Raw genomic sequence first — 15,942 nt, 5'->3', positions numbered from 1 at the left:
CCTTTTCTTGTACTCTCCAACAGTTTGATGATCTAACGATCGATCTGTCGATTCAACTGCAGTGTTTGCAATCGATCCATGCAGATGCGTGCGAGTCTGGATCCGAAACAGCATGACATTTTTTTTATTTGCGTATAACAGCATGACATTATTGAGCACACACATGCATCCCACGGTATGATTGCTGCACCCCCATGGAGCTCTCACAGCGCTTTGGATTTTCGGCCGTCCGATCGAGCTGACGTGGCGCGATCTCGGCCATCCGTTCCGTCCAGGGCGCGAGGCCCTCGTACGAACCCGCATTTTATCCATGGGTCGCTAAAAAGCCCCGCTCGGCCTGGTGTCTCGCTAGCCCTCCACCGATCCCTCCCCAGTGGTCTCCCCAATCCCCACCTCCGGCAACTCCCCCAATACCCGCTCCTCCTCTCCTCCTCCAATCCCCTTGCGCCGCCGGCACCAGTTCGTCGCGTCGCCGGACGAAAGCACAGGCCATCGCTTGCATCGCAGCCTCGCGTAGTCGCCATGGCGCGGAGAGGAATTGCAGGCCGCCGCTCGCCCCGCCACCTCGCATCGTCCGCATCGCCAGGAGGAGCCGCAAGCTGCTGCTGTTTGGAGGTTCCTCTCCGCCTCTCCCTCGTGCGTTCTGGTACCCCTTCCATATGCCACCCTCCTCCTCTTGCCACTTCTCCTCTGAGTATTGCCCGGTCTGCCCAAAAACTCTAAGTTTTGTCCGCCCATGGCAGGGATCCGGTCCATGGCATGGTTGTTCTCTCTCTCTCTCTCTCTGAACGGTTTGGGAGGGGAAAAGGTGGAGGTTGTTAAGAGATGGGGTGGCGGCTGGGATTCTTTCACATCCATGACATTGGTCCTAAAAATCCACAAACCCTAGGTAGGGGCCGTTTTGTGAAGAAGAAGACCAAGGTCACTTTTCTCAGTCATATGTTGTTCAGTTAAGTTCTCAAGTGACTGAATTGTGTGATTTGATGTTTGTTCTAAACGTGTGCAGGTTTGAGGAAGAAGAGAAGAAAGATTTAGAAGATTTCTCATAACCAAACTTCAGATTTTTCTACAACACTCTTGGTCCAGCTTTACTATAGGTTGTTATGGGTGAACATACGGTGCCCTGAAAATAGGCTGTAAAAGTTTTTGCCTGATGCTTTAATCTTCAACCTTGAGCTCAGATATGATGCCTATTAACTCAGTTATCTGTATGCTTTTCTGCAGTTTTGAAATTTTATTTATAGCCTGGAGGTGTTCTGCAAAAATGTGGCTTGAGTACCAATGCGCATCCTTTTGCATATCATATTTTAAGTAGTGGGTCGTGGTTAAAAGCTGATTGTGGAAAATAGTGTCTTACAACTTCAGTTTGTATGTGGAAAGTATTATTTTTATTTTGTTTTTATATGGATATCTTCCCTCAGTTATGCCGGTTGCTTACTACTGTTTTTCGTTTTCTGATCATATTGATTGAGTCAAATCCCACAAGTATTTGAGGCTATCATGCAAATCGGCTATTATCAGGTCAGCATTACATGTTTGTTTACATTATGCTCCAAATCAGTGGTGATTGTCTAAATTCAATCTACATATGGTTCTCAGGCCATTAAAGCATGGCTTGGTTTCTTGCCCATATAAGACAATAATGTTGAAGCATAAGCTGTACATGATCAGCTTTATTCAATGGTGATGAGGTATCTTCTCTCTTTTCTTGGTATCACAACAATATTAGTGTCTTTTTAGAGTGTGTATAACCTATTTATATGTGCAGATTGGAGCACAAGTACTTGGACCTCGTAGTTAGCATCTTTCCAAAAAAACAGATTGTGCATTTGTCGAGGTAGGTTCTGACTTATGCGACAGCGGTTGGTGGCGCCCAGAGGGTTCCGCGGCTGGTAGCGCTGGCGGTTCGAAGTTGCGGAGGCGGTGCATCCACCAGCGATGGTCTGCTTTGTCGGAAGGAGCCGCTGACACCACCGCCAGGCGTTATCCCGCCGGCTGGTCCGCCGTGTGGAGGCCACGCCAGGTGAGCTTAAGGATGTTGTGCCAGGTGCAGAGTTCAGAGCTAGGGGTTCCCAAACTCCCTAGGTGTCAATTTTGGACCTTTTTGTTTTTGCAGTCAGTTTATGTCTTTGCCCCGATTCGTCCGCGCTCGCAGGTGAGGAAACCCTAGCGCGCCGCCTCACACTCCTCGTGTCAAGATCCCCTCGACGCCACAGCCCGGAACTCCGGCTGTAACTCGCGCCGTCGTTCACAGGGAGGAGCACATGAGTGGAAAATCGCCGGGAGGAGCGGAAGGTTGTCGCAGTTTTGAGCGACCGCGAGTTGAGGTGAGATGCTGCTATAGCCCCATCCCTTCTCTTTTTTCTTCCATTGAGCTAGCACTCGTGTTCCTCTTCTTTTTCCTCCTCACAGAACACCCGTGGAGCTGACCTCGGCTCATTGCCGCACTTGGCTGTCTTGCACGGAGAGAAAGAGAGAGAGAAAGAGGAGGCTATGTAGGGAGGAGGAGCAATCTGAGGAGGAGGTGCGGCAACAGTAGCAAGTGGTGGTCTGGTACCTCCATCCCTAGCCCCTCTACATCATTCAACCGCCGGCTGGCCGGCTCAGCCTTTTTCGGCCCCATCTCTCCTCCTCTACATCCTTGCGATTCAAGGTGCCCACCCATCTCTTCCTGTTAATTTGCATCCTGCCTTCTCTCTTGCAGTTCCCATAGTTTATCATATTTGTTTGTGTGGATGTTTTTGTATCTATGTAGATAAGGTGCTCGAGGAAAATCAAACGAAGCTGTAGGTACAGGTTAGTTCATTTTTATGTTATGGTATCTACTCAATAGTTCATTTCTTCTAAAATATACTTGCAATCAATGATGAATTACCTATTTTATATTACTCTCTCTTAGTTATGTGAATTGTGTTTTTATATATATACGTCTTTCGGTTATGTGACTTTCATGTATGTAAACTGATCTCACTCAGAGTTGGAACTGGAGCTACGAGTTTGGATAAAGTAGGTGGATAAACATTTACGTTTATTTGATGGGTCTTACCTATTTGATTTCGCTTCCAATGCAATGGGGTGCACGACGGGGTGTGCGAGTGCGGCCATCTCGAGTTGAGCTATGCGTTTCTAAGTGCACTTTGTTTCTCCCTTTGCAACGACGTGACTTTAGCGGCTCTGAGTTCTCTGAGACGATTGACCTAAAGCAGGGTTCCATATTCATTGATTCTCGAAGAGTTCCTTTATTCGTACCACGGTTGATTTATACATATCGGTTTGACCCTGATTTTGTTGAATTTCATGGGAAATGTTGCGAAGATCAGCCCTAGATATGGACACATCACGTGACATGCTCTTTCTCTATGGAACTTTCAATATTGCAATGGAAACAAGAAATTTTATTGAAGTTTGTTTTCGAGGACCTTGAGTAAATAGGGAATCCACCAGGGGGGAACCATCTGACCTAAAGGTTAAAGAAAGCATGCCATCCTTATTTTCAGATAACCGTTGATGTAGTTATGCACGTGTTTTAAATGCTACTGCTGTAGTTTTCAAAATAGGATCATATATGTGTTCAGGTCCCCTTCCAGTTTTATCTCATCATCTTCTATCATGCTTAAATTTTTATTTATTTAGACTAAGGCCAAGTGGTGGGAGTCCATTTGTGCAGCAGCTCGCATAACCTATCAGGTTGATTAACTTATACATATGCAGCTGTTTGATTTATTTGTATTAGTTTTTGTTCTAATGCTTCTTGCTTAATATTCCTTTATTGCAGTCTCCTAGGTTTACAAGCTGCAAGGTGGATAAGTTTATCCCTATGGGATGTCATGAGGCTGCTTCTGTGATGAAAGGTTCAGTGTTAGGTGCATGCTTAGATAATGTATTCCTAAATTATTCTTTGGTTGACTGTTTTCTGCCTCCACATTAGATAAAATACAATTTGGTTGTATCAGGGTTATTCAGTTATTTCCTGGAATACTATTGGATTTCTAATTCACAATTTCTCCCTTACAGCTTTTATGTTCTCCACACAGAAGGTTATTGGAGGTTTCTACTTAATGAGCATTGATTTTCTCAGGTTTCAGGTTGGTGCTCCATGCTTCCATGTAATGCCCATGCAATCATTTTTTGTTTGTTTGTACCGTGCACCCAAGGCGGAGCTGACGGTGATTTTCTGATAAAAAATGCAATTAGAAAATCCAAAGCACAAGTTGTATAAATACAGATTTAGTACATGTATTTCAGAATGCATGAATAACTTTGCAAGCTTATTCTTGTGATAAATATCTGACATCCGGTATACTAGCTGCTAGCATAGTTTCCGAGTTCCAACTGAACAATTTAAACTGTGCATCTCTGAAACTACAGTACAATTTAAACTGTGCATTCTTTTAGTGCTCTGTATGTGATCATCTTGTCATGTGCTTGTCTAAATAAGAAAATAGAAAATTAATGCTAATGTTAGGCCTGTGAGTAAACATGAACCAATAATTAGCTTACAGCAGCAGGTAGATTTTGGAGGCCCCGTAGCTTGTATACAGATTTGAGGCAAAAAGAATATGTCCAGCAAACATGCATGCTACATTGTTGTTCCAGCTCCGTCCCTGTATCCTTGTTACTAGAGTCTTAGCTAACTATATTATACTCCTTAGACAGGGTCGATATTTGCTGAGGCTTGAGGCTTGATCCAATGGTTTCAAATTCTTGCATTTCGATTATTGGCAATGTGTCTAAGGAGGGTTTTACTGCACATTAAGTCAAGTTATATAATGGGAGCATGTTAGTCTTAAATATTATTGCCAGACCCTTTATTTTGGAGATTGGTTATTTATTTGTGGCCCAGATCACCATACTGATTCTCTAATAGTAGTGCAGAATATGATTATCTCACACTGTCAGTTTGGTTTTCATCCTCTGAACTGGAATTAAGTAGATTATGTTTGTGGATTTATCTACGAAATATTTAAATAATTGGATCTATATCAGGTTATTCGTAAAGTATGAGTACTATTTACCTTATTCCAGAACTGTCTTAAAAGAGTAGGTGAGATTTATTCATCGATTATCATTTCTATATAAGGTTGGTCTATATCAGGTTATTCATTTTGTTGTTTGAATGCTTTCTTTGTCAATAGTAAATATACTTGCTCTTCATGACAGTCATCCATGCCGTCTATTTACAAGCGGCAAAACCATCAGTTTTTAAGTAAGCTAATGGACTGAGCATTGGTGACACAGTTGGAGCACGGAAATGCAACAGATTTCCAAGGTATCAAGGCCTTCTCAATTTTTGCCTTCTTTGCAGCACGATGTGACACTTATCATGTACAAATTTGTCTTGATGTAGTGGATAGACAGGAGATATGACTTCACCCTCCACTTGGACCTCAATGTGTTTCATTTCTCAGGAGTGATGTTAGATTCGTGTGATGGTATAACAGCATAGTGTCAGATCGAGTCACATATATGAGACATACAATTTTTTGTGGTCTTAATTCCTTGCCATGTCATTTTCGCAGTGTAAATTATTCATTTGTTTGCTCTACGTATTTGAATGTATGATTTAACATCTAATCGTTTCTGTAGCTGAACTGGATTTTGGACTGGAAGGCCTTGGAGGCCGAGAAGGAAGGCGCCTCCGTAAATGGCCGCGGAGAAAAATGATGTCGCCACTGATGATAAGTGGGAGTCTTGCAACTATTCAGTATAAAATGTAATTACTTCTGCCCAATCCTGCTATTCCTCTTCATTTTCTCCCTAAAAAATATTTTTGGCCTGCCCTAAGTTATCTATCAAACTCCTCCACTGACTGTAGTTTCTGATTAATGAAGTACATGTGCCTTCATTTTCTCACTAAAAAATATTTTTGGCCTGCCCTAAGTTATCTATAAAGCTCCTCTACTAGCTGTAGTTGCTGATTAGTGAAGTACATGTGCCTTTTTTCTAATAAAATCTTACCTGTAGTTTTTTTGGTATATTATATCTGCTGCATATTGAGCTGGTAATGGTTGTTCAGCTAGGAGTATGGGATGGATGAAAAAAAGACCTCTGGTTTGTCACTTCGTGTATTGTAAAAGGCCTTTAGTTTCCATTTGGTTCATAACATCAGATTAGTCTTTGCATACAACTAAACATGATTGAAGACATATTCCAGTGATTTGCTTTCTTATTGATGGCTCAGTTGTGTTCGTCTTAATTGCCTATTGTTTTGCCTAAACGCAGTTTTATTACATGCCGATGATTATTTAGATACCCTCCCTAACAAAGTACTTCCAGCCATTGTTTTTTTACTTTTTCTCCTAAACTGAAAAGCAAAAAAATTGAATATTGTGGTCAGCTTCGAAAATTATCAAAGATTTGGCAGATTTTCTCTTAAAGTAAGTTGGCAGGGCGCTATCAAATGGTTCCTTATTTTACAAGTTTCATACTGTGCATGAATAATTTTGGTAATGTGGAATGGAATGAATATCAGTCCATCTCTTACAGTTTTATGAACAATAATTTATCATTCTATCTGGGATATCTGCTTGTAATCTATCATCTCTTACAGTTTCATCATCTCTTACAAAAATGTAATATTTTTTGTTGAGAATGGTTACAGAAAACATGGATTTTTCTGGTGAGATTATAGAAATCTTAAAGATTAACTTTCTTATCCACACAAGTCTATTTCTGAACCAATACATGCAAGAAAAAATGAAGGTAAACAAACAACATCGGTACTAAGTGTAGATGGAGAAGATGTTCAGGTAAGTTTGGGACTTTCAATCTGGCCTAGCGCATAACAGTTTCTCTCGGAAAAAATTAATTGGTAGCTGCAAATAAACAACAGTGATTTGATTAGCATAACTATGAAAATGCAGGTTCAAGGAGGGCATGTGGGAGAAGCACAGGACACAACGTAGACGCATGCATACTTATGCTCCAGACCAGGGTTCTTGCACATCACTAAGCACTAAGAAGTATTCAGCTTGTTCTCTTTAAAGAAAAAATACCTACTTATTTCGTGTACCTGTGTATTTCCTGCTTATTTCTTTAAATAAAAAAGTTACTGAATATATAATATTTAAATCAATGGATTTATAGGTACTGCAACTTCAAGTGCATCTGCTACTTTGGTTTGTTCATATAAACACAACAATCTGAACAAGGTACAATAGTTTGTGTCATCCTTTTTGCTCTAATATTTCATGTTTGGGAATACGTCGGGCTTTTCTTCCTTTCTGGTTCTGTTTTTCGTAATGTTAAATGTAACTTACATCATCATCTATATCAGATTTGTGAGAATAAGTGAGATTTCAAATGAAGTTATCTTCAAACAGATACAGGCATTTTTTTTTGGATATCAGTAAAACCCATAACTATATGGACATTGGGTTTCTCTTTTCCAAGTTTGAGTCTTCGCTTATATTTATTTGAATATTTGTGCCATTGACTTGTTCATTCAGATGCGTGTTTTTTAGATTATGCATAAAATATGAAGTCTAAAAAGATTACACATTATAATACTATACGGGTATATGCATTGTTCTTGACTGACCTTTTTCTCTTAAAAGCTCGCCCATGTCCTATTGGACATCATCTATGCAATCTTTTGATGCATTATCTGTACTTGATACTAACCACACAATCATCATTTAGTAGCATTTTATTTTTCCCTGACTTCATTTAGAATAGCCTCCAACTGTTTTTACTATTGTACAAAATCATGACGCTTCAATAGAAGCAAATCTAAAACAAGAGAAGTTGTGAGGCACCGATTTTTATGGCATCATCATGGTGCGTTGGAAATAAAAACATAATTGATCCTTTCTGTCTTTCGGTGTCTAATTTTCATTTGTCATTTTCATTCTCAGAGTATTCTGCAGGAGAAGAATTCAAGCTTGGATAGACAGCTGGAAGATGCTAAGACTAATATGCAAGAGGAGATCATTCTGTTACAAGGATAGAAGTAACACGCCCTTTATTGTTTACAAAAGTCAAATGCTTCAGTCAAGAGTCTTGAATGTTAGTTAGAGCAGCAAAGAGAAAACAACTATATTCTACAGCCTGTCAATGAAGATCTGCAGAAGAGTAACTCTCACCTGAAGAAAGGGTCTGAAGATGCCATGGTTAGTTTCCATGATGAAATTGTAGCAATTCAAGACAAGAAGAATAAAACCCTCTTAGAGTTGCAGCAGTCTGTGGTTTCCGTTGAGAATCTTAGAATTTAGGAGCAGATTTCTGATGAAGACATGAAGAATAGCAATGCTAGCTTGACCAAGCGATGGGAGGAATTAAGAGCAGCTTGCTTGAGGAAAATGTAACACTACGTGAAGAGAAGGAAATAGCTCTGTCAGAGTTGAGTTACAACAGGCTCACGTTTCCACCAGGAACCTTGAGATAAAGGCAGAAAAGCAAATTGCGAGTATTTTAGCTCTACAACAATCTAATGATGACTTACTGAAGAGCATTTGTGGCCAGACCCAACAGTTTGGAAAATCCAAGGTTGAGTTGCAGAAGGAGATTAAAGTGACACAAGAAGAGAGATAATGTATTACCCAACTAAAACAATCAGAAGTTTTTCTCCGACGTAGCCTCCGAAGACTATCATATCTGTAGATAATGCTTTTGTTGTTCCTTTCTTATTTCTGTTGCTCTTGACATAGCCATTGAGTGTTTGCTACTATAATATATTTCCTGGTTCTATATAAACGGTTTCCTACTCCGTCCGTTATATAGAGTTTCCATCGGCACGAGTTTCACGGGATCGTGCGCCAAGGCGCACATTTAAATCTAGTACACGTTAATTTGGAGACAAGGTTCGCGGGGTATACGTATTCAGAACAGGGTGTGTCCCCCGTGTACTCGTGCTGTTGTTGTACCCTACGTACCCGTGGATGGATGGGAAAATGTACGGAGTATTAACTCTTGTCGGCCAGAAATCGAGGCCCACGATATACATATGGGCATAGTATTTCATTCGTCACTACTCCCTCTCTATTTATATATAAGGCCACTAAGTATTATGTGCCAAAATTTTAACTAACAATTTATTTATAAAAAGTAAGTTATATACTTTTAAATATGAATCCAATAGCATATTTTTATGACATATAACTTATATTATGTTAGTTAAAGTTATACCTCGAAATGCGCTTTATATGTAGAAACAGAGGGAGAATTATAAAACATTTTAGATATTTAACACAAACTAGACACGGATTAAAATAAGTGAACCTGAAATGCGTCTAGATATATGCATTTTTGAAAAATGCCTATAACATCTTATCATAGTGAAGGGAGGAAGTAGTATACGTGCATATGGCTATCTTGATATACTTCCATATATGTGATACATGTATGTAGTGTAGAGGGCAGCAGGAGATGTGTATGGAAAACATGTGCTCCAAGCCTCCAACTTACACATACTCCCTCCACCTGCGAATAAATGCATTTTAGCTTTTGTGATAATTCAAAATTATGAAACTTTAAGTTCATTTTTTTATGAAACTTTGATCAATTTTATAGGGAAAAGTGACATTATTTATGATACTAAATTAGTATCAATAGATCCATCTTAAAATGTAGTTTCACACTATATCAATTCGACGATGTATTTGTTGCTACTCTTTCCCATTATGTTGGTCAAATTTTAAAGATTTATTTAATGGGGGCAAAAGCTTTGCCCTATTCAATCAATTAAGAATAGTTTTTTTACAAGACCATAAGATAAAATTACACGGATTACTCTCCCGGAATAATTTCCCCAAACGCTTGGCACCCGCCAACACCCAAAGGCGCGCCTCTTTTTTAATCTTATAGAAGACTATGTGCAAGAGAGCTTGCTTATTGTGGAAGACCCTAGCGTTGCATTGGTTCCATATATCCCAAAGACAAGCATGTTTAGGGATGACATGGCCTTGCAGTTCGATGTAGAGCCTCCCGACAACATGTTCCACCATTCCAAGATGCCGAGTCATGTCCATTGACAATTGGGTTGAGCTCGGGGATACCCAAACAATCCTTAGAGAGGCTCAAAAGGCGGGTGGTGGACTGGCAATGCAAGAAAAGGTGAGCCACGGTTTCCGTGCATTGTTTACCAACAGGGCAAAGCCCACAATTTGGCCATCCCCGCTTCTCCAACCGGTCTGCAGTCCAAATCCTATTTTGTTTCGCAAGCCACGCGAAGAACTTGACCTTGGGAGGTGCCCAATCTTTCCAAGCCATCGTGTTCATGGTCAAGGAGATTGAACCCAAGAATTGCACCTCATAGGCCAACTTAGCGGACTATTGCCCATTTGCGGTGAGTTTCCAAACAATGTCATCATCCACGTCTTCATTAATATTCACTTTCGCCGCAAGGGACCAAAGCTCCGAAAATTGAGAGAGTTGCCCATTTGCGGTGAAATCACGCTCCAAGTCGATTTTGCCCATCCATGCTACATCATGAAGCACTTGAGATACCTTCCAATTCTTTCTCTTGGACGAGACGTACATAAGCAGAGCAATCTCAATTATACCTGTGCATTTCTCGGGCCGGCCGGGCCTCGGGCCAGGCCGACCAAAGCCCGATGCAAAAAATCCTGGCCCAGGCCCGGCCCGGCCTGACCGTCGGGCCTAAAAAAGTGGCCCAAGCCCGACCCATCAAGGAGAAAGCCCTTCGGGCCTCAGGCCTCAGGCCTCGGGCCGGGCCGCTTCAGTAAAACACATGAAATCAAGGCCCAGGCCTGGCCCGGCCCAAGCATCGGGCCACAAAATCAGGCCCAGGCTCGGCCCAAAGACATGGTCGGGTCGGGCTTGGCCCGGGAATTTTGGGGCGGGATGACCGGGCCGGGCTGCCCATGGCCAGGTATAATGTCAATGGGCTTCCTACCTTGAAGCGAAGGAGCATGCCAAAATGGCATCTTTTCCCATTTCCAAGGATGATAGTGGTGATGGCATAGACGATTTTCATATCCTCAAATGAGCAAGAGTTCCCATAACCAACCCAAATTTTTGTTGTGCATTTCCATTTAAGCCAAGGCCAACGAAGTCTAAGGGCCGTAGAAACTTTCTCCGTATGAAGAATCCCGAGCCCTCCAAGCGTCTAGGGGTGTGATACGTCCAATTTGCATCACTATTTTATATCATAATTTGCTGTTATTCATTGATATATTTCATATTTGGACACAATACTTATGTTATTTCATCTATTTTGCATGTTTCATCATTATTGGAGGATCAAGCACCGGAGCCAGGATTCTGCTGGAAAAAGCACCGTCAGAATGCAATATTTCGGAAGATCAACTGTGAAAGGAAATTATACCAAAAATCCTATTTTTCCAGATGACGAAGGACGCCAGAAGGGGGAGCCGAGGGGACCCAAGGTGGGCCCAGACCACAGGCCGGCGCGGCCCATGGCCTGGCCGCGCCACCTGGTGAGGAGGGGGCCCCACAGCCCCTCTCGCCTCCTTTTCTTCGCGAAATCCTTTGTCCCGAAGACCTAAGCCACAGAGGGTACCTCGCGAAGAGTTACAGCCGCCTCTGCGGGGCGGAGAACACCAGAGAGAAAAGAGCTCTCCGGCGGCTGAGATCCGCCGGGGAAATTCCCTCCCGGAGGGGGAAATCGACGCCATCGTCACCGTCATCAAGCTGGACATCATCTCCATCACCATCACCATCATCTCCACCATCATCACCGCCGTCTCCACCGCTGCACATCGTCACCGCCGTAGCAATTTGGGTTTGATCTTGACTGTTTGATAGGGGAAACTCTCCCGGTATTGATTTCTACTTGTTGTTGATGCTATTGAGTGAAACCGTTGAACCAAGGTTTATGTTCAGGTTGTTATTCATCATCATATCACCTCTGATCATGTTCCATATGATGTCTCGTGAGTAGTTCGTTTAGTTCTTGAGGACATGGGTGAAGTCTAAATGTTAGTAGTGAACCATGGTTGAGTAATATTCAATGTTATGATATTTAAGTTGTGGTGTTATTCTTCTAGTGGTGTCATGTGAACGTCGACTACATGACACTTCACCTTCATGGGCCTAGGGGAATGCATCTTGTATTCGTTTGCTAATTGCGGGGTTGCCGGAGTGACAGAAACCTAAACCCCCGTTGGTATATCGATGCAAGAGGGATAGCAGGATCTCAGAGTTTAAGGCTGTGGTTAGATTTATTCTTAATTACTTTCTTGTAGTTGCGGATGCTTGCAAGGGGTATAATCACAAGTTTGTATTAGTCCTAGGAAGGGTGGTACATTAGCATAGGTTCACCCACACAACACTTATCAAAACAATGAAGATTAATTAGCCGTATGTAGCGAAAGCACTAGACTAAAATCCCGTGTGTCCTCAGGAACGTTTGGTCATTATAAGTAAACAAACCGGCTTGTCCTTTGTGCTAAAAAGGATTGGGCCACTCGCTGAAATTGTTACTCTCGCACCTTACTTACTCGTACTTTATTCATCTGTTACATTAAAACCCCCTGAATACTTGTCTGTGAGCATTTACAGTGAATCCTTCATCGAAACTACTTGTCAACACCTTCTGCTCCTCGTTGGGATCGACATTCTTACTTATCGAAGATACTACGATACACCCCCTATACTTGTGGGTCATCAAGACTATTTTCTGCGCCGTTGCAGGGGAGTGAAGCGCTATTGGTAAGTGGAATTGGTAAGGGAAATTTCTACTGTTTGTGCTGATTTTATTTCTGCCTGCTGCCATAATTCATTATGGAGAGATCTTCTCTTGAGTGTTTATTTGGGAAATCTACTACTACTGCAAAGGTAGTGGATGAGGCGCCAGGTGAGGAAGAGATACCATACAAAATACCTATGAAAATTATTGAACGTGTAGTGGATAACCGTTATACAGGGGATGGAACTGTTCACCCTGGAGATCATTTACTGTTCTTACATGAATTATGCGGTTTATTCAAGTGTGCATCTATTGCTATGGATGAAGTGAGGAAGAAACTATTCTCTATATCGCTGTCTGGTAAAGCGGCGCATTGGTATAAATTACTGGATAATGGGGATTCTCTTGAATGGAATGATATTGTGCCCCGGTTTTATTCTAAGTTCTATCCTCCAAGTGAAATTCATAAGGATCGGAACCGCATATATAATTTTTGGCCTCATGATGGAGAGAGTATTGCCCAAGCGTGGGGGAGATTGAAGTCTTTAATGCTCAAATGCCCCATTCATGAGCTTCCTGGTAATGTTATTATTGATAATTTCTATGCAAGACTTTCTTTTGAAGACAATACCTTGCTGGATACTTCTTGTTCTGGATCATTCACGCGCAACAAAGAAGAGTTTAAAAGGGACCTTCTTAATCGGATCCAGGAAAATACTGAAGGATGGGAGAACGACAAAGATAGAGAATCAGGTATAAATTATGATTACAAATGCATTGAAGCTTTTATGGATACTGATAAATTTCGTAATATGAGTGCTACTTATGGTCTTGATTCTCAAGTTGCTGCAAATCTTTATAAAGCTTTTGCCTCTCATTATGAATTGCCTAAGAAGAATTTTGATAAGTTTCATGAACCGTATAAAGATAAAATTGATTCATCTATAAATAAATGTGTTGTAGTTGAAACTGTGGATCATGTTATTCCTGAAGCTTATATTGAAAAAACTCCTTTCCCTGCTAAAATGAAGGAGTACTCTGTTATAAATAGTGCGGTTCATAAAAGTGAAAAGAAACCTATAGAACCTGAAGAACAAATAAAAGTTGAACCTGCTGTTGCAATAGTTAAAGATCTTGTGACTGAAAATGTGGAGGATGGTCATATTATTTTCTGTGAAGATGCTTCTAATATTGTTTCACATCCTAATAAACCCAAACAAGTTAGTGTTCCAATGCTATTGGTGATCATTGCTATTATGGTTTATGTGATATTGGTGCAAGTGTTAGTGCTATTCCTTATGAGCTTTACACGGAGATTATGCACGAAATTGATTCTTGTGAACTTGAAGATATTGATGTGGTTATTCAGCTGGCTAATAGAGAAACTATTTCTCCAATTGGTATTGTTCGAGATGTGGAAGTTCTATGTGGTAAGATTAAATATCCTGCCGACTTTTTGGTACTTGGTTCTGCTGCTAGTGATTATTGTCCTATCATTTTTGGTAGACCTTTTCTAAATACTTGTGGAGCTATTATAGATTGCAAGAAAGAGAAAATTTTGACTAAATTTGCTGGTGAATCTTATGAGTTTAACTTCTCTAAATTTACGAAAACTCCTTATAAAGCTGATTTGCCTAATGATGATTTTAAATTTGAAAAGTGTGCATCTATTGTTCTTGTTCCTAATAATCCTTTGCAGCAACATTTGGAGAATAGCGAGAGTGAAGTTTTTAGGAAAGAAAGAGATGAGCTTGAGGAAATTTTTCTTCGCCAACCTATTCTTAAGCATGATTTACCGGTGGAAGATCTGGGTACAACACCGCCACCAAAGGAAGATCCTGTCTTTGATTTAAAACCTTTGCCTGATAATCTTAAATATGCTCATATTGATGATAAGAAAATATATCCTGTTATTATTAGTTCTAAGCTTACAGAGTTTGAAGAAGAAAGGCTATTGGAAATATTGAAGAAACACCGAGGTGCTATTGGCTACACTCTTGATGACTTGAAGGGGATTTCTCCCTCTATTTGCCAACACGCCATTAATATGGAAGATGATGCGAAGCCTGTTGTTGAACCTCAGCGTCGTCTAATTCCTAAGATGAAGGATGTGGTAAGAAATGAGGTATTACGACTTCTTGAAGCTGGTATTATATATCCTATTGCTGATAGTAGATGGGTTAGTCCTGTGCATTGTGTTCCTAAGAAAGGAGGAATGACTGTTGTGCCTAATGATAATGATGAGCTCATACCTCAAAGAGTAGTTGTAGGTTATAGAATGTGCATTGATTTTCGTAAAGTTAATAAAGTTACTAAGAAAGATCATTATCCTTTGCCTTTTATTGATCAAATGTTAGAAAGGTTATCCAAAAATACTCATTTTTGCTTTCTTGATGGTTATTCTGGGTTTTCACAAATTGCTGTTAAAACTAAGGATCAAGAGAAAACCACTTTCACTTGTCCCTATGGAACCTATGCTTATAGACGTATGCCTTTTGGTTTATGTAATGCTCCTACTACTTTTCAAAGATGCATGTCTGCTATTTTTCATGGCTTTTGCGAGAGTATTGTAGAGGTATTCATGGATGATTTTTCTGTCTATGGGAATTCTTTTGATAATTGTTTGCGGAACCTTGATAAAGTTTTGCAGAGATGTGAAGAAACTAACCTTGTTCTTAATTGGGAGAAATGCCACTTTATGGTTAATGAAGGAATTGTATTGGGACATAAAATTTCCGAGAGAGGTATTGAAGTTGATAGAGCTAAAGTTGAAGCAATTGAGAAGATGCCCTATCCTAGGGATGTTAAAGGTATTCATAGTGTTCTTGGTCATGCTGGGTTTTATAGGAGGTTTATTAAAGACTTCTCTAAGATTTCAAAACCTTTTACTAATCTTCTTCAAAAAGATGTACCTTTTGTTTTTGATGATGATTGTAAGGAAGCTTTTGAAACTCTAAAGAAAGCCTTAACAACTGCTCCTATAGTTGAACCTCCTGATTGAAACTTACCATTTGAAATTATGTGTGATGCTAGTGATTTTGCTGTAGGCGCTGTTCTTGGACAGCGAGTAAATAAAAAATTGAATGTTATTCATTATGCTAGTAAAACTCTTGATGCTGCTCAAAGAAATTATGCTACTACTGAAAAAGAATTGTTAGCTGTAGTCTTTGCTTGTGATAAGTTTAGATCTTATATTGTTGATTCAAAAGTTACTATTCATACGATCATCTCGCAATCGGATACCTTATGCAAAAGAAAGATGCTAAGCCAAGGCTTATTAGATGGGTACTTTTGTTGCAAGAATTTGATTTACATATTGTAGATAGGAAAGG

General features: G+C 40.5%; 1 long non-coding RNA gene across 7 annotated transcripts; it reads left to right on the top strand.

Moving 5' to 3' along the window:
* Positions 1–364: 364 nt before the first annotated feature.
* Positions 365–8,704, top strand: LOC127306563 (uncharacterized). 7 transcript variants are annotated; one of them, XR_011747531.1, is made up of 17 exons: positions 365–646; positions 744–921; positions 1,007–1,097; positions 1,225–1,691; positions 1,769–2,023; positions 2,156–2,327; positions 2,413–2,653; positions 2,756–2,796; positions 3,634–3,687; positions 3,776–3,863; positions 4,015–4,085; positions 5,161–5,269; positions 5,587–5,713; positions 6,602–6,749; positions 6,864–6,962; positions 7,087–7,151; positions 7,857–8,704. It is a non-coding gene; the product is annotated as an uncharacterized lncRNA (long non-coding RNA). The 7 variants fall into 7 exon arrangements; XR_011747526.1 differs by having other exon boundaries at positions 1,007–1,521; positions 1,600–1,691; XR_011747529.1 differs by having other exon boundaries at positions 365–636; positions 1,007–1,691.
* The last annotated feature ends 7,238 nt before the right edge of the window (positions 8,705–15,942 follow it).

The sequence above is a fragment of the Lolium perenne genome, chromosome 6 (genome assembly GCF_019359855.2).
Source record: "Lolium perenne isolate Kyuss_39 chromosome 6, Kyuss_2.0, whole genome shotgun sequence".
Taxonomy (NCBI): domain Eukaryota; kingdom Viridiplantae; phylum Streptophyta; class Magnoliopsida; order Poales; family Poaceae; genus Lolium; species Lolium perenne.
The sequence above is the reverse complement of the archived record's forward strand: the minus strand, read 5'-3'. Positions and strand labels throughout refer to the sequence as shown.